Source organism: Carcharhinus amblyrhynchos, chromosome 9 (assembly GCF_965287045.1).
Source record: "Carcharhinus amblyrhynchos chromosome 9, sCarAmb.v2.hapA, whole genome shotgun sequence".
NCBI lineage: Eukaryota > Metazoa > Chordata > Chondrichthyes > Carcharhiniformes > Carcharhinidae > Carcharhinus > Carcharhinus amblyrhynchos.
In genome coordinates, this window is record NC_137332.1 from 112,346,694 (window position 1) to 112,366,491 (window position 19,798).

At 46.5% G+C, this 19,798-nt stretch overlaps 1 pseudogene; it reads right to left on the reverse strand.

The window, feature by feature from the left end:
- Positions 1-10,627: 10,627 nt before the first annotated feature.
- Positions 10,628-10,794, reverse strand: LOC145348792 (U2 spliceosomal RNA; annotated as a pseudogene).
- Positions 10,795-19,798: the final 9,004 nt, after the last annotated feature.

The window sequence follows — 19,798 nt, forward strand, 5'->3', positions numbered from 1 at the left end:
GTTCATTGGCAGGTGGCTATAGAAGGATAGAGAGCGGGACATCTCTCTCACCATTGCTCGAAGAAAATCCATACCATGGGCTAATGGTAAAGAACACAAAGACAGGAAACATAAAGTACAGTTGGTTAAGGAAACTAGAGAAATGAAGTGAAGTTTCTAAGACGTCCGTAGTTAACGGAATAAGGAGGAACTGCCTTGAACGCAGTGGAAGTAAACGTCAGGCCTGGGCAATGAAGAGTTAGTAAGGTTTGCTACGAACAAGCAACATGTCTGAAGTAATTGTAAGATTTCGTATCCTTGCTTCCAGTGTGTGAAGCAACAGTACTGTGCTGGGGGCTGATTTTGTGTCAATTTAAGTCAAGGGAAATCTGAAAGGAGAAGTGGGAAACCGTTGTTAAAAAGTAGAGCGGAAGCTTTATTTGAAAGGATAGATAGAAAACCAGGAGTGGATCCTTGACGAAAACAGCTGATGGAAAGCGTTGTTTGAAAGAAGATTTCAAAACGTGTTTGTCTGGGAATGGAGTTTGGAAACTCATCTTGAGATTGTCATCGAAATTGACGGAAGATGGGCCATATGGTTTCAGAGTGGGGTGTTAATGTTGAAGACTGTAGACATTTGTGAAGATAACTGGGGAGTAATGCAACATTATAATACAATCAAACTTTTCACTATAATAAATCTATTTTTCCAGTTGTTAAAACTAATTAGTGGCTTTGTGACACTGTTTATCCAGGATTTTTTTTATAAGAAAGGAAAAACTTACGATCCTGTGAGACAGACTTCCATTCTGCAAACTTCCCATCCAGTAGTGACACGAATTGGGATTGGAACACAAGAGCTGCCACTGAATTGGGGCGATCAAGAGCAGCGGTAACAAAAGCCCGGAATACAGTTTCAGCAACAGGTGGTGAGCTGAGGCCCCACAGACACAAGCGATGTTAGAACTGGAATTTCCTTGGGTAAGGGAATGGATGTGAGGTCAGAAGTTCACCTCGGTTGCAGAACAGTTTGGATCAGTATAAGGAATTGTTTGACAGAGGATTCACTGGAACAGAGCAGGATGCCGAGTGCAGAAAGGTGAGAGAGGGAATGGGGCGGACAGTTAAGATAACAGTCACTGGAAGCTCAGGGTCAGGCTTACGGACAGGACGAGGGTGTTCTGGAAAGATGTCACCCAATTTGTGTTTAGACTCTCCAATGTCGCCAACCTTTCCACCACCTACTACATCATGATTCTGTACAGACAATGCAAACTTGATTTAAATAGTCTCAAGGACTCGAGAGGCTGGATATCCATCTCTATTCCCCGACTGTTAATTCCGTGTGCTAAGCAACACATGTGCTGATCTTTCGGTGAGATGTTGACCAAGGTCTTGTCTGCTTTGAATTATGTTTAAATGCCACGGTAAAGAAAAGCAGGAGAGTTGAAACTTTGTCCTGACCAAGGTTCCTCTCTCAAACAGCACCGATACAAAGAGGTTAACTAGCAATTAATTTTATTTGTTTTTATCTGAGAGAACTTGCTCTGTGTGAAGTACCTGCTTTACCTTCCAACATTGCTCACAAACAGAGTGGTGTCGCGATGTAATGCGGGTGCAGTAAGTTTCTGGAATGGGTTGAGACTCTGTGTGAACTCAAGTCTTTCATTGTTACAAAGCGCACCGCTGCCACCTGCTGACGGAACCTCGGTGCAGCAGGAACTAATTCGACCATAACAAATGGAAACAGGAGTGGGCTGTTCAGTTCCTTGAGCTTGCTCCGCCACTCAATAGGATCATAATTGGCCCGACATTCCTCAGTGTCCACTTTCTCGCCCATTCCCCATCACCCATGATTACTTTACCGATCAAGAATCTATCTTAGCCTTAAATATAAGCAACGACTCTGGCCCCACAACTTTCTGTGGCAAGGAGTATCAAAGACTCACAACACTCAGAGGAAAAAATCCTCCTCACCTTAGTCTTAAATTAGCACCGCTTTATTCTGAGACAATTCCCTCTGGTCCTGGACTCTCACTCGAGAGAAAACACCGTCTCAGCATTTACCCTGTCAAGCCCCATTGGAATCCAATATATTTCAACGAGATTCCCTTTCATTCTTCGAATCTCCAATGAGTTGTTGAGTTCCAGAATAAAGGGTCTAAATTTAAATCATGATGACGCATTGAATTGTTCAGTGTGACTCCCACCCTGATTGAAAGTCTACCCGCGCATGCGCAGTGAATGAGATGAGGCCATGGAAAGGGTGTCAGGGTTGGAAGATGATTGAAAATCCAAATGTTTGATACAAGTTTTGCCTTGCAACAAGTACTAAAGTAAAAGTAATGAAATTGTTTAAAATTGGAAAGACATAGCCAATATAAAGTTATGCGTTGATGCTCGCAGATATTCCTCATTTACGTTTTGGACATGTATGAGTAAAATCTGGTGAGCATGCTGGTTGAATAGTAAAAGGGATGATTTTGGGATCGGGTACAATCAGTGGGGAGGATATCTCATATTCCACATGTTCACAGACATTTACAGAAAACCCAATTTTAGAAGCTATTGCATTTTCCTTACTTAACCCTTTTAATTGCCATTATTTCTATGTTAACACCATCAGTCTCTCGAAACTCTTTATATTCCTTATTTTGCCCCTTTTCAATGTTACTTCCGAATCGCCCCACAATAGTTACCTTAGTCCTCTGTAACCTTCCGGTCTGAACAAGTTTCAAATTTCCCATGATTCTCAAGGCTACTTGCCACACTGTCTTTCCAGCCGACCATCCATCTACCCTTTGCCCTTTCCGTACTCAGTAATACACGGGGGCTATTCTGAAGATTGTTACCTTAGTGGTTCCTCGTGGCCAACTTCAGACACCAATGCACTCACACTGGGGAGGGACAATTCAACTGCTCCGTGTGTGGGAAGAGAGTCACTCGTTTTTCCGACCTGTTGATACATCAGAGAGTTCACACCGGAGTGAAGCCATTCACCTGTCTGTGTTTGAGATGAAATTCACTTATTCATCCAACCTGCAGAGGTATCGCCGAATTTACAAGTGATTGTGTTTTGGATTGTGCGATTATCGCTGCTATTAAATACATCCAGGACAGGACCATGTTTATTCTGGTGGACAGGATTTGTTTGCTAATAAAGTCTGTGGACTGGGAAATAGTTTGATATTGTGGAACCATAAATCATCTGTCTTTTAAGCACAACATCTGGTCTGTGATATCTCCGTGATAGGAAAATTTGGAGGATTTATGGGGTATGTGGAATCCATCTTTGAATTCAGTTACTGGATCAGAATCTGTATTAAAACGAGAACTGGAGACAATCAAATGTTGAAGGGAATTGGATAGAATGGAGACTAGAGTCATGGCTACAGAAAAAACATGGCAGGCATTAAAAAGTTCAGAGTGTAACGTATTTAGAAAAGTTAGCTGGGGGGAAAGAGGTTGTAAGGTAGTTGCGCTGACTCAGGAGCACAATATTATCTCAATTCTGTCCATGAATCAAATTAGGAACATATTTCCATTTCCTGAGTCCTAGCTATATTTTTAATTGATTAATAGGATGTGGATGTCTCTGTTTAGACCAGTATTTATTTCTAATCCCTCATACCCCTTGAGAAAGTGGTGAGCTGCCTTCTTGAACGGCTGAAGTCCCTGAAGGCTAGCTACACCCCTGTGTTGTTCGGAAGGGGGTTCCAGGATATGACTTCCATCAAGTGAAAGTGATGGAACTGCGATGCATTTCCAAGTCAGGATGTTGAGTGATTTGGAGAGGAACCTCCAGCAGGTAGTTTTCCCATGTGTCTGCTGCACTTGTCCTTCAAGATGGTAGTCGTCATGGGATTGGAAGGTGTTGCTGAAGGAGCCTTGGTGAATTTCTGCAGCGCTTCTTGTAGATGGTACACACTGCTGCGAAGGTGCACTGATGGTGGATGAGTGACTGTTTGTGGATGAGGTGCCAGTCTAGTGTCTGTTTTGTCCTGGATGGTCTTATGGAGTGTTTTTGAAGCTGCATTCAACCAAGAAAGTGGAGCGTATTCCATCACTTTCCTGACTGGTGGACTATCTTTAATACATAATTGCATTTGGTGACCGATGTTATCGGAGGATTTCCAGCATCACTTGAAACTGTCTCCTCTGTCTCCAAGTTAATCCGGCCCCTGCCCAATGGGCACCTTCCATCCTTTGGAAACATTGCTGATGATATGAACATGCCCAGTACCGGGAGCCAAAGGAGGGAGTGATAAATCCTGGCTGGTGCTTTGAGTTTACCTGGTGGAATGAGTTTTGTCAGCAGGTGGCAGCGGTGCACTTCAGTAACAGTGAAAAATTGAATTCACGCAGAATCTCAACTCATTCCAGAAACTTACTGCAACCGCAATGAATTAATTACTGACAAGGACAGGAGCCCCGAGTTGCCACAAATGAAAGAAATTTCCAACTTTTCCTTGAGTTGAAATTAAAGTCAGTATATTCCACTGAGCACCTCAACTTGATACCCTGGAAGATCACAATATTCCCAATATCTATCCCTAGATGAGGGAGAATTCCACATTTCTCCGACACTTTGATGTGAAAAATTACTTCATGATTTGACTGCCGAAAGTCCTCGCTCAGATTTTAACGATGATGGCAGAACTCTCCGTGGTGCTGCCGAGGGTGAGGGCATTTTCCAAAATTGAGGAGAATTTAATCCGCTCAGAATGACAGAAATTCCAATTTCAATAACTTCCCAGATTTTCTCTGTGTTGAAATGAATGTTAGTAAATTCCGCTGGGCTGTGTAAGCGGTGCTCATGTCCCCCAGGACAGATTATCTTTCCTGTTCTCCACACAGGAGCTGTTTAACACCCAGGCAGTAACAATAAAACCCAATGTTCCACACTGTCAGATATATGAAACATTTTACAGCAGAATCACAGACAATATCTCTGCAATAAAACAAGACATTGATTTCCAATCCACATTGATCTCTCTACCTCTACCTGCCTGTTAATGAATCTGATCCATCGCCAAACTTCACAGCCTGTGGTTTTCCGTGCTGGATTCGCGTGAGGATAGGAGAGATGGAGTTACTCCGAAGAATGAAGATAGATGGGTGACAGTGAGAGGGGCTGGGAGAAAGCAGTCAGTACAGGGATACCCTGTGGTCTTTCCCCTCGGCAACAAGTCTACTGCTTTGGATACTGTTGAGGGGGACGATCTACCAGTGGTAAGCCGCGGTGACCGGATCTTCAGCACTGAGTCCGTCCCTGTGGCTCACAAGGGAAGGGGGTGGGGGAGTGGAGGGGAGCAGGAGAGCAATAGTAATTGGGGACTCGAAAGTTAGAGGGACAGATAGGAGGTTCTGTGGCAACGAAAGAGACTCATGGATGGTATGTTGCCTCCCGGGTGCCAGAGTCCGTGACTTCTCAGACCGTGTTTTCAGGATCCTTAAGGGGGAGAGGGAACAGTTCACAACTCATGGTACATATCAGTACCAACGACTTGTTAAGAGAAGGGACGGGGATTTAAAACAGGAATTCAGGGAGCTCGGGTGGAAGCTGAGAGTCAGGACAAACCATATTGTCATCTCTGGTTTGTTGCCAGTGCCACGTGCTACCAAGTTGAGGAACAGGGAGCGAGTGCAGATAAACACGTGGCTACAGGGATGGTGTCGGGGGGAGGGTTTCAGTTACATGGATAATTGGAGCACATTCTGGGGAAGGTGAGACCAAACAGGACGGTTTGCACCTGAACCAGAGGGGCACCAATATCCTGGGAGGGAATTTGCCACGGCTCTTCGGAAGGGATTTAAACTAATTTGTCAGGGGGATGGGAAAACGAGCTGTAGTCCAGAAGCCAGTGCTGAGTGTAGTGAGGTACTGAGGAGGGTATCAAGGTTGCACGAGTGTACAAGCAGACAGGAAGGTGGGTTGAAGTTTGTCTACTTCATTGCAAGGAGCACCCGGAATAAGATAGGTGAACTTGGAGCGGGAATTGGGACTTGGGGCTACGATTTTGTGGCTATTACGGAGACATGGTAAGAACAGGGACAGGAATGGTTGTTGGAAGTTCCGGGTATAGATGTTTCAGTAAGAGTAGGGAGGGTGGTAAAAGAGGTGGAGGAACAGCATTGTTAATCGAGTATAGTTTAGCGGCTGCTGAAAGGCAGTTCGAGGGGAATCTGCCTCCTGAGGTAATATGGGCTGAAGTTGGAAATAGGAAATGAGCGGTCACGTTTTTAGGAGTTTTCTATAGGGCCCCAAATATCAATAGAGACGTGGAGGAAGAAATATCAAAACAGATTATGGATGGGTGTGGAGGTCACAGGGTCGTTGTCGTGGGTGACTTTAACTTTCCAAATATTGATCGGAACCTTTATGGGTCGAATAGTTCGGATGGGGCAGCTTTTGTACAGTGTGTGCAGGAGAGTTTCCTGACACAATATATGGATAGGCCGACAAGAGGTGGGGCCACATTGGACTTGGTACTGGGTAACGAACCGGGCCAAGTGTTAGATTTGTTTGTGGGAGAGGACTTTGGAGATAGTGACTACAATCCGGTGTCTTTCATGATTGCAGTGGAGAGGGATAGTGCCATACGGCAGAACAACGTTTATAACTGAAGGAAGGGTAATTATGATGCGATTAGGCAAGAATTAGGGAGCATAAGATGGGAACAGAATCTGTCAGGGAAAGGCACAAATGAAAAGTGGAGCTTGTTCAAGGAACAAATACTGCGTGTCCTTGATAGTTATGTCCCTGTCAGGCAGGGAGGAAATGGCCGAATGAGGGAACCATGGTTCACAAAAGAGGTTGAATGTCCTCTCAAGATGAAAAAGGAAGCGTATGTAAAGATGAGAAAACAAGGTTCAGTTGGGTCGCTTGAGGGTTACAAGGTAGCAAGGAATGAGCTTTAAAAAAGGGCTTAGGAGAGCCAGGAGGAGGCATGAGAAGCCCTTGGTGGAGCGGATCAAGGAAAATCCCAAGGCTTTTTACTCTTATGTGAGAAATAAAAGAATGACCAGGATGAGGTTAGGGCGGGTCATGGAGTCAGAAGAGATAACAGAGGCGATGAATGAATACTTTTCTTCAATGTTCACCAAGGAGAGGGACCATGTTTTTGAGGATGAGAGTATGATACAGGCTGATAGGCTGGAGGAGGTAGATGTTCTGAGGGAAGATGTATCAGCAATTCTGAAAAACCTGAGGGTCACAAAATCCCCTGGGCCAGATGGGATATATCCTAGGCTGCTTGGAGAGGCAAGGGATGAGATTGCAGAGCCTTTGGTTTTGATCTCTGGGTCCTCAATATCCATGGGGATAGTGCCAGAGGACTGGAGAGTGGCGAATATTGTTCCTTTGTTCAAGAAAGGTAATAGGAATGACCCTGATAATTATAGGCTGGTTTGTCTTACTTTGGTGGTTGGTAAGTTAATCGAAAAGGTCCCGAGGGATAGGATTTATGACCATTTGGAAAGATGCAGCTTTATCCGGTATAGTTACCACGGATTCGTGAAGGGTAAGTCTTGCCTCACAAATTTGATTGAGTTCTTTGAGGTGGTACCTAAGTGTGTAGATGAAGGTAGAGCAGCTGATGTTGTATACATGGATTTTAGTAAGGTGTTTGATAAGGCTCCGCATCGTTGTCTCATGAAGAAAGTAAGGAGGTGTGGGATAGATGGAAATTTGGCCGTTAGGATCAGTAACTGTCTAAGTCATAGAAGACAGAAGGTGGTGGTGGATGGAAAAGTTTCAGACTGGAGGCCAGTGACCAGCGGCATGCCACATGGATCAGTGCTGAATCCTCTGCTATTTGTGATTGTTATCAATGACTTGGAGGAGGGGGCTAAAGGTTGGGTCAGTAAGTTTGCTGATGACACCAAGATTGGTGGAGTAGTGGATGAGGTGGAAGGCTGTTGTCGGCTGCAAAGAGACATTGATAGGATGCAGAGCTGGGCCGAAAAAAAACGGCAGATGACGTTTAACCCTGATAAGTGCAAGGTGATTCGTTTTGGTCGATCAAATTTGAATGTGGTTTATAAGGCCAACGACATGGTTCTGAGGAATGTGAATGAACAAAGAGATCTTGGGGTTCATATCCACAGATCTCTGAAGGTTGCCACTCAAGTGGATAGAGTCATAAAGAAGATCTATAGTGTGTTAGTGTTTATTAATAGCGGGGGGGGTGGGGAGGGGGGGGATGTTGAGTTTAAGAGCAGTGGGGTTATGCTGCAACTTCACAGGACCTTGGTGAGACCACATTTGGATCATTGTGTGCAGTTCTGGTCACCTCACTATAAGAAGGATGTGGAAGCATTGGAGAGAGTGCAGAGGAGATATACCGGGATGCTGCCTGGTTTGGAGGGTAAAACTTATGAGGAGAGGTTGAGGGAGCTAGGACTTTTCTGTTTAGAGTGGAGGAGGATGAGAGGCGACTTACTAAAGGTTTATAAGATGATGAGGGGAATAGATAGAGTGGACGTTCAGGGACTATTTCCTCAGGTGGATGGAGCTGTTACTAGGGGGCATAACTGCAAGTTTCATGGTGGGAGATATAGGAGGGATGTCCGAGGTTTCTCTTTCATATTTCTCTTCCTGTGGTTCCTCTGGGTATGTGTCTCAACCCATCAGCACTGTGTGTCAAAGCAGTGAAGGGATCTGTCTCGTCTCGTCTGTCATTCTAGGAAGTAGTTTTTATCATCGTTTATCAGGAAGACGTAAAGATATTAGAGAGCAAATGTTAAACGGCAGATATTCTGTTTGGTAGAATTCGACTCATTGATCAAGAGGAGGGGGCTGTAGAAACTGCGAATCTGTGCTGGATAAAGGAGGGAGTGCGGTGATCTTACTGAAATATTCATGGTTCAGAATGAAAGGGAGATTGCAAACATCCAGAGTCGAGATCGAAGTAGGTGTAGCTTTAAATCTAGAATAGGGAGGGTGACAAGGCAGTTTAGATTGAGTGAGGTTGAGTTTTTGAGTGACTCCAGTGAGGCAGTGAACCAGTGAACCCACCGCTCAGTCTGTGAATTTGATCAGAGACCCAATCCAGTCTCCGAGCTGATTTTAAGAACAATATCATAGTCCAGTTTCCCACTGGTTTGCAGTGTGGGAAAACGTTCCGTGGCTCCTGGGGAGGGAACAGGAGACAAGAAGTCCTCCTCCCAACTCTGGTGACTCGGGGCCGTGGGATGCATGAATATTCAGTGGGGAGGAGAGAGAGCAAGGAGAGTCGAGCAGCAGTGAGAAAGACAAGTCACCTGCTGGTCACAGAGAAATCATTAAAAACTGCCTTCACTCCCACAGTGTGAAGCAAATTCCTTCAGAATCAATGAATGTGTTTGCGGAACAACCACTGCTGTAATGCAGGAAATGTAAAAAACAATTTCCAAATAGCAAGCTCCCAGAAACAGCATAATGATGAAGTTTGATGATGTTGTTTCAGTGTAAATATTGGGCAAGGAACAGAGGAAACAAACTGCTTACCTAATTTCTGATGGGAATTTCCAGTGGTCAATTAAGATCAGTGATTAGACCATTCTGTTCCTCTGAGTGGGGCATCGCAATCCAATGGAAGATCAAGTTTGCATTGCGTCTTCAGGTATGAGATTTCTCCCTGTGTGAGTACACTGGCTATCTATTTTGAAGCTGCTGCACAATCGCAAGGGCTTGATCTCTGCTGGTTCTGCTGATCAGCGCTGCTGTCACTCAGACTGGGAGAGGCGGGGTTCCGGTAATCCAGGGAGCCGATTGGTCGTACCCGCTGTCATTCAGTGTCACGGGATCGGGACCTCTGCCAATTGGGGAGGTGGAATGACCGGAGCGCCTGTCACTCATCTGAAGGGAGATGGGCTTGCGGAAAGTTGGAGGTGATTGGCTGCATCTCTTGTCCCTCTGTGCGGCATATCGGCAGTGAGTTTTTGATTTGATATGGTTCATTATTGTCACACGTATTAGCATCCAGTAAAAAGTATTCTTTCTTGCGCACTCTACACAAAACGCATACGGTCCACAGAAAAGGAGCGGAGAGAGTGCAGAATGTCATAAGAACATAAGAACATATAAATAGGAGCAGGAGTAGGCCAACTAGCCCCTCGAGCCCGCCCCGCCATTCAATAAGATCATGGCTGATCTGTCGTGGCTCAGTTCCACATTCCCGCCCTCTCTCCATAACCCTTAATCCCCTCGCTTATCAAAAACCCATCAACCCGCGTCTTAAAAATATTTAGCGAGGCAGCCTCCACCACTTCAACGGGCAGAGAATTCCAGAGCTTCACCACCCTTTGAGTGAAGAAGTTCCTCCACAACTCTGTTCTAAACCGCACCCCCCCCCCCCCCTTTATCTTGAGGCTGTGCCCCCGAGTCCTACTGTCCTTTCTGAGCGGGAAAAGTCTCTCCACCTCTATCCTATCCATCCCATTCATCATCTTATACGTCTCAATGAGATCTCCCCTCATTCTTCTAAACTCGAACGAGTACAAGCCTCGTTTATTCAGCCTCAGAGCTGGGGAGTGGAGAAAGCTCAACTTAATGCAAAGTCAAATGTTTGATGGCATCAGGGAAGAAGCTGTTCTTGAGTCGGTTGGTTGTGATCTCTGATTGTTGTATCTTTTTTTCCCGACAGATAAAGGTGGAAGAGCTGTTTTTGAAGTTACCGGTCGATACGGGGAGTGAACGGAGCAAGCCCCTATTCCATCTCCCTGCTCCAAAAATCAATTTAATATATGGTTCCCAGATACGGGACATATCAGATATTAAACTGATCAGAACAAATACGACACTTGATCTTCGCCAAAAGGCCGAGAAGCGATGCCAAAGAAAGTGTTTTACTCACAGATGTTGTCTCCTTCAAAGAAGGAATGAGCAGCAGAAGGAGGGGGTGGGGTGGGTCCACCTGAGAGGGCTCACAGAGTTTCTTTCATGCAGTGCGAATGTTACTGCTGAAAAGCAGCCTGACCAGGATTCGAACCTGAATCTCGTGCTCTGGGAGCAAGTGTGCTCGTCCGCTTGAGGTCTTTAATTCTGCTGGCTGCTTTTCTGAGGCAGGGGGAAGAGTCGATGGATAGGAAGGTGATTTGCGTGATGGACTGGGCTACGTTCACAACCCTTTGTAATTATTTGCAGTTTTGGTCAGAGCAGGAACCATACCAAGCTGTGATATATAGTTGATCTGGAGGAGGGAACCGAGTGTATGGTGTCGAAATTTGCTGATGACACCAAGATTGGTGGAACGGCAAATTGCGCGGAGGGTGTGGAGAGTCTGCAGAAGGATCTAGATAGGCTGGGCGAATGGGCCAGGAAATGGCAAATGGAATTTAATGTTGGCAAGTGCGAGGTGGTCCACTTTGGTAGGAATAATGGTAGGAAGGACTATTACTTACGTGGCGAAAAACTGCAACAGGCGACGGTGCAGAGGGACCTCGGGGTCCTTGTGCATGAGTCGCAAAAACCCAGCCTGCAGGTGCAGCAGGTGGTCAGGAAGGCTAATGGGATGCTGGCCTTCATAGCGAGGGGGATTGAATATAAAAGTAGGGAGGTCTTGCTGCGGCGAGATAGAGCATTGGTGAGGCCGCAGCTGGAGTACTGTGCGCAGTTTTGGTCGCCGCACTTACGCAAGGATATTTTGGCCTTGGGGGGAGTGCAGAGGAGGTTTACTAGGCTGATACCGGAGTTGAGGGGGTTGAGCTATGAGGAGAGGCTGAATAAACTAGGCTTGTACTCGTTAGAGTTTAGAAGAATGAGGGGAGATCTCATTGAGACGCATAAGATGATGAATGGGATGGATAGGATAGAGGTGGAGAGACTGTTCCTGCTCAGAAAGGACAGTAGGACTCGGGGGCACAGCCTCAAGATAAAGGTGGGGGGCGGTTTAGAACAGAGTTGAGGAGGAACTTCTTCACTCAAAGGGTGGTGAATCTCTGGAATTCTCTGCCCGTTGAAGTGGTGGAGGCTGCCTCGCTAAATATTTTTAAGACACGGGTTGATGGGTTTTTGATAAGCGAGGGGATTAAGGGTTATGGGGAGAGGGCGGGAATGTGGAACTGAGCCACGACAGATCAGCCATGATCTTATTGAATGGCGAGGCAGGCTCGAAGGGCTAGATGGCCCACTCCTGCTCCTATTTCTTATGTTCTTATGTTCTATATGGGAAAGGGTGCTTTCTATGGTGCATCTGAAAAAATTACTGAGAGTTGCTGCGGTCACGTCAAAATTCCTTTGCCTCCTGAGAAAGTAGAGGCGTTGGCGGGTGGGGGTGAGGGGGTGGACAGAAGTCATTCAAAGGTCCGTTGACCTTGGGTGTGATTTTCTGGTTTGGGGGCTGGAAAATCCCGCCGTGTGTGTGAACTCAAACCTTTCATTCCTACAAAGCGCAGCGCTGCCACCTGCTGACAGAATCTTAGTGCTGCAGGAAAGAATTCCCCATTAAAAACGGCCCAAGAAGTGGGGGCAGTTTTCGAAGATTAACAGGCAGGATGAGCCGAATGGTCTCTTTCCATTGCGAGATCACATTATGATTTTTATATGATCTGACATTTAGATCGGATCAAATCCACATTTTCAAAGTTGACTTGAACTGAAGATTGTCATGTGAGATGAGAATAAATACACTCGGCATCTGTTCCCCAGAGTTTCAATGAAAAGGGGGTTGACACAGGATAGGTGCTGGAAGGATGTTTCCCCCGACTGGGGCCTGCAGAACCAGGGACTTTAGCAGCTTGATGGTGATGTTCCTGCAGTAATAATCCAGACTGGAGAGTTTCCCCCCGATTGCCATGGAGTTGTGTTTCGCTGGGGCCCCTTGATGCCACACTGGTGAAATGCTGCCATGATGTTCAGGGCAGTCACTCTCACTCCATCTCTGGAATTCAGGTCTTTGCTCCGGCTGGGGGAGATGTTCAGTTCGGCTTCGTCCAGACGCACTGGGCTCCGCATCTCACGGCAGCCTCTATGCAAACTCTCAGGAGGCCATGGAATGGAGTGAAACTAGACATCCCATGAGAAAGTGTTGGACTCATATGAAGTTGAATGAGCGCCCATGATGCGGCTCTGGACGGCTGAGGGGGGAAAGCGGGCGCGCGGGAGGAAAAGCTCCGCCCAGAGCGCGAGGAGCAGCCACGCTCTGACCTCCCACCCAAGGTCAGAGCGCGGGATGAAGCGCGGCTCTGATTGGAGGATTAGGCACCGTAGGCGGGGACAGGGGGAGGGGCTGGACGCGGCTAAGCGTCACGTGGTGGAAAGAGCGCGTGGGGGAGGGGAGCCCGGGAAAGGACCCGGAGCCCCGGGTTCAGAAAGAGACAATGTCCCAAATTCAGCTGATTCAGCTTTCTCACCACATTCTGTGATCCTGAGTGTCACTGATTCACCAGCTCCATTCGCACATCACACACACTGATTGACACCCACACTGCAACGTTACATTGCGCTCTTCATCTGGTTATTCCTCTGTTCAGATCATTCCTGCTCAAAACACAGGAAAAATCATCAGATTATCCCCAATCTGACGTGTAAGGCATGGTTACAGTGGATTAGTAAAAAGTCTGAAAACACCAGGTTTTAGTCCAACCTATTTATTTGATAATATACTCACAAGCTTTCGAGGGGACTGCCTCTTCGTCAGGTGAATTAACCAGGGTTCAATTAAATACAGTCTTGATGCTGCCCACAGAATAATTATTAAAGTAATTGTCAAAAGTTGATTTGAGCCACCGAAACAAACCTATTCACCAGATATCGAAAAACGGCGTCAATCTTAATATTTAAAGAGTATCTTAAAGGAGGGGAGAGAGGTCGGGAGGTATTAGTGGAACCGCGGCCTTCGGGCCGGGACAGCTGAAGACACAGCCACCAATGTTGGACCAAAGGGAATCAGGGTTTAACAAGAGGCAGAATTGGAACAGCTCAGAGATCTTAATAAGTTATCGGGCTGGAGGAGTTTACAAAGATAGGGAGCAGCGAGGCCAAGGGAGGTGATTTGAATGCAAAGATTTGTTGCGGGAACTGGATACATAATCAGACACACTTCACACCTCACGTGCACCCAAACCCGTGTCCCCATCACAAATACAGACAACATTCAGAAAACACTGAAACAGACAAGGAGATGATCCATTAATTTCACTGTCATTCAAGGTGAAAACTGTGTTATTGACCGACAGAAAATTATCCAACAACAGAATCGCAGACAAGGCCGGAAGGAATAAGGGAATGGGGTAAGGATTGGGAAAGGACGCCAGAGTTAGAATAATCCCCATATCTCGTAACATAACAGAACCGCCACCGGAATAGAGAAAAGTCAGGAAACTGACTAACTTGTTCCGTAGTGTTCACAAGTATTAGTCGAATGCCGGAAGTCTTCTTTCTCAGTAAGAAGTCTCACAACACCAGGTTAAAGTCCAACAGGTGAAGGAGCAGCGCTCCGAAAGCTCGTGATTCCAAATAAACCTGTTGGAGTTTAACCCGGTGTTCTGAGATTTCTTACTGTGTCCACCCCAGTCCAACGCCGGCATCTCCACATCTTAATAACAGCTGCCCAATCACCAAGGCCCTTTATAGGATCATTGAATAGAATCACAGAATCCCTGCAGTGCAGAAGGAGGCTATTCGGCCCATCGAGCATTCACCAGCAACAATTCCACGCAGGCCCTTCCCAAGTATTTACCCTGTCAATCACACACCAAGGGGCCAATTAGCATGGCCAATCAACCTAACCCGCATACGTGTGGACTGTGGGAGGAAACTGGAGCATTCCCACGCAGACACGAGGAGAACGTGCAAACTCCACACAGGCTGGAATTGAACCCGGGTCCCTGGCGCTGTGAGGCAGCAATGCTAACCACTGTGCCACCGCGCTTCTGTCTATTTACAGTGAGAATTCTTTGCTCTGAAATTCCAATTCCTTTGTAATAGACCGAAAGTCAGGAGTTAACAGTGACCCGAGTCAACGATTTAAAATATAAGGAAATATTTTAGGTGGGAAACACGAGGCTTGTGATTGATTTTTTTGGTGCGGTGTCTCTGAGACGCTCTGTTGATTCCAAGGAAGTTTGCAGAGTGAGTTGACCCTCACATCATTTTGCCCGGCAGAGGGAATCCCATTGCGATATTGGCTCGAGTACCAGACAACCCGCGAACACAGGCGGGAGTAACTCTGGCTCTCTTGGGCGGGTTTCCCCGGAGAATGAATTCTGGCGAGCTGTCTCTGTGGAGTTTTCTCCTGTTTTTAGCGACCAGAGACAGTCGCTCCTCCCCGTTGGCTCCCGCTGGTAAACTCAGTAATCCGCTACTGAGAGACTCAACGACTAGGGAAAAGTACGAGACGGCCGCGATCTGCGTGGATCAGAGAACATAAGAACATAAGAACATAAGAAATAGGAGCAGGAGTAGGCCATCTGGCCCTTCGAGCCTGCCCCGCCATTCAATAAGATCATGGCTGATCTGTCGTGGCTCAGTTCCACTTTCCCGCCCTCTCCCCATAACCCACTGAGTCTCAAGATGGTATCAAGGAATGGGAATCCCGTTGTTGATGGTTCAGAGCGGCTGGGATCCGTCCCGGATAAACAACCTCCCCGCAGTGGCGTCTGTCGCAGCGCAATGTGCAAAATGTCAATGTCACCGCCACACATGTTCCAGCTCTCCGGAGCGAGTAACAAGATCTTCCGTCACTCCAACCCAAGAGGAGATCTTGAGACCCCCGCCATTGCTACCAGCCCTGTTGGCAGCTGAGTTCGGGTCCCAGAGCAGGAGAGGCAGCCAACCCAGTGGCGGACGACACTGTTATCGAAGAGTGAGCATAAGAACATAATAAGAAATAGGAGCAGGAGTAGGCCATCTTGCCCTTCGAGCCTGCCCCGCCATTCAATAAGATCATGGCTGATCCGTCGTGGCTCAGTTCCACTTTCCCGCCCTCTCCCCATAACCCTTAATCCCTTCTCTTATCAAAAACCCATCAACCCGCCAGTTAAAAATGTTTAGCGAGGCAGCCTCCACCACTTCAACGGGCAGAGAATTCCAGAGATTCACCACCCTTTGAGTGAAGAAGTTCCTCCTCAACTCCGTTCTAAACCGCCCCCCCTTTATCTTGAGGCTGTGCCCCCTAGTCCTACTGTCTTTTTTGAGCGGGAAGAGTCTCTCCACCTCTATCCTATCCATCCCATTCATCATCTTATACGTCTCAATGAGATCTCCCCTCATTCTCCTAAACTCTAACGAGTACAAGCCTAGTTTATTCAGCCTCTCCTCATAGCTCAACCCCCTCAACTCCGGTATCAGCCTAGTAAACCTCCTCTGCACTCCCTCCAAGGTGGACGGCCCATCCACCGGAAAATGCGAACTTTGTAACAACACAAATCTCCTTTTAGAAGAAATATCGCGTTTCCAAGAAGGGAAGGGGAACTCCGGCCAATGGAGCGGCAATTGACACAAATGGAGAAACATCCGAGACGACCACCTTCATGGAAGGGGTCACTGTCGAGCCGACTTATGACCAAGTATCAGTCAGAGAGGTGATCAGCCATTACCCCCATTGATCGGGTTGTTCTGCAGCCCCTGTAACACCCTCCTCCGCACGATCGGCTTCTCCAACATCCACATGACCAAAGTGCCCCAGGTTATAAACATCAGAACCAGGCGTTGGCTCTGCGGTAAAACAGGAGACTATCAATCCATTGCCTGGCACTGCCCTCAGTGTAGCGGAGAAAGGTAACCTGTAACAGTCGGGGAATACCAATGCAGCGAGTGCGAGCTCAGCTTCACCACCAGGTCTGGGCTGAGCCAGCACGACAGGCAGATACATGTCGCTTTGCGCACCCAGAAGCGCCTGGAAGCTCTTCAGGTCAATTCTAAGCCGGGGATCTGTGCCTGTAAGTGAACCCCGGAGCAAGTTACACTCCTGAGGGAACTCGAGCCGAGATTTGCAGGATGCCGGTACACCAAAAAGGAAATCGCAAGCATCCTTCAAACTGAAACACCCAAATAAACCTCAGACAGATAAATAAATACAGCATTCCAAATGAAACCATCTCGTCTCATTAACAACTTACTTTTTTGAAGTAAGCTCTATCCCACAAGTTCATCCCTAACAAGGGGGAGATATCAAACGCTATCAAATCATATCAGTGATGCGAGGCAGCAAACAAAACAATCGCCCACATTTCGGTTGTTGCCCGTTTGTAAAGAACGCAAGAATTAAACAGCACAGCAAGGGATTCCAACAACTCCACCGAGATGTCAGTAAGTACTGCTCAACATCTTACAAGGAGCCAAGACTAGTGGCCAAGGACGGTTCCTTCTGGAAACCTGAAACAATACTCACGGTCGATCAGAGAGTTACAGTGGTGGGTGTCACAGTGCGGTACGAAGACGAATACAAGGCATTGGGTTGTGCGGGACTTAAAACGGCACAAATACAGCCATCTGGGATCGGAGGTGAAGGAATTACCGGGAGGTTCTGAGCCTGAGTACTTGGGCTTTGTGTTGAGCGCCAGAGGGAAATGGCTGGAAATGAACAACACCTTACATTCCTATTTTACAGAGTAAACAATTTCTCAGCAAGGACAGTGTCAGGGAAAAGGACGGAGAGTAACAACGGGTAAAACTCTATGAAATGGTGGAAGACAGGAGAGGTTAAATGTCTAAGTGTGTCACGGTGCAAAGTATAAGAGAATGGGGAATGGGACTGGTGAAGAAGCATAAGGTGGTTCCAGAGCAGTGTTAATGGTTACAGCAGAATGGTAACGGTGGTTAGAAGCTGAAGTTCCTGAATTCAATGCTGAGGCTGAAAGGCTGGAAAGGACAGAATGGGAATATTCCTAATTCCTGTCAGGAACAACTAACACTGCATTACCAGAGCTGTGTATAAGCGGCTGTTGGAAAGAGAGACGTGTCGATGTCCTTTTGGAAACAGTTAATCAATTAACAGTGATCTCAGTGAATGAGGAATAATAGTTATATCAGAACGAGCCTGAGATGGAACATATCGAGATCATAGTTGATTTTATTGTGTTGAGTGACTCTGTGATCCTCTGGGATGTCTGAATGAAATCCGTGGAAAGTTCAGTGTCCAACATTTCATCCGGCAGAATGAATCCCATTGCGATATTCATCAGATGAACAGACAAACCGGGAGTGCAGCAGATTGGAGTTGACTTACACAAGGCAGGGTCTTGATACCAAGCCTGCAGCGATCCTGTTCAGTTCCTGAGTTCTCCAAACACTTGTGCTCCACGATTGCTGTTGTTAACTCCCGCTGTCAGCGCAACGATTCGTACTTAAATATTTTCATTGCGGGTTTCTAAACCAACTAAATATAGCAGCATGTATTCAGTTGTTGCAGAATTTTACTGCGTAAATCCTTCTCGCAGAATGGTCAGGGAACATCTCAAACAATGGGGTTTACTAAATGGGATTTGTTAATTTGGATTTGATCAGGTCAGATCCAAGGTTCTGAATAAATAACATTGCCAGGCTGATACAACACAGAAAGAGGTTAATCGGCCTATCGAATCTGTGTACCTTTCAAGACAGTCCCCAGGTGAATCAGCTGACGAAGAGGGAATCCCCTCGAAAGCTTGTGAGTTTACTATCAAATAAATCGGTTGGACTAAAACCTGGTGTTGTCAGACGTCTTACTGTGTTTACCACATCCACAACATCCCCGGGAGCCCAGCCTGCCGCCGACAGAGTTCAATGATTCCCCACCGTTATCTTGAGACCGCGCCAGTTGTTATCTCCAGTGTGGAAGTGGCGGGGACATGGCCCACTCTGTAATAGTACTTCCCTGAGTGCTGCAGTGAACTTCATCAGTAAATAGCTGAACTGAGGATGTGCGGCAGTAACACCGAAACTGAAAGCGGTTTGAATGAGGAAGTGCTGAGTGTGAGCATGGCTTCCAGACAACAGCTCCAGAGTTTGACCGAGGAGGCAATTTGTCCCATTTGTCTCGATTTCTTCACTGATCCGGTAATACTGGATTGTGGACACAACTTCTGCCGCTCCTGTATCACCCAATGTTGGGAAATGAAGGAGAAAAACACCTGTCCCGAATGTAGAGAGGAGTTTCCGGGAAGAAACCTCAGGGTAAATCGGGCCTTAGCGAATCTGGCCGAGAAAGCTCGACAATTAAAGCTGAGTCCGAAAGAGAAGAAAAGTAAACTTCACTGTGAGAAACATCAGGAAGAACTGAAGCTGTTTTGTGAAACTGATAAGAAATTGATCTGTCTGATTTGTAGAGATTCGCGGGAACACAGAGAGCACCGCTTCCGGCCCACCGATGAAGCTGTTGAAATCTACAAGGTAAAAGGGAAATATTATTTACCTCATAGTTTTATCACATTTTCAACATACAGCATTTTCATTCTGTGATTTTCTCTCCCAATCACAGGATCAGCTCAAATCTTCTTTAGTTTCTCTCACAGAGAAGAAATTGGCGGTTCTAGAAATGGAAGAGAAACAGAAAGGAAAGATTTCTGAAGTTAGAGTAAGGTCTCCTTGTGCTGATTTTCTGGGATCTCGGTTAGTTTTGTTCCCTTTATCGTGGACCATTAATTATGTTTCACATTTCATTGGGTAGGAACAGTCGAGCAGTCTGCAGACCCACATCACATCCGAGTTCACTAAAATGCGCCAGATTCTCACTGAGAAAGAGCAGCGATTACTCAGAGATGTCAGGGAAGAAGAGGAGAGGATTCTAGAACCGATGGAGAGAAACCTTCGAGAGATTCAGGAGAATTTAAATTCTATTGAGAAGAAACTCTCCAAGTTGCGGAAACAGATGGAGCAAAAAGACCAGCTGATATTTCTGAAGGTGAGGGAATATAT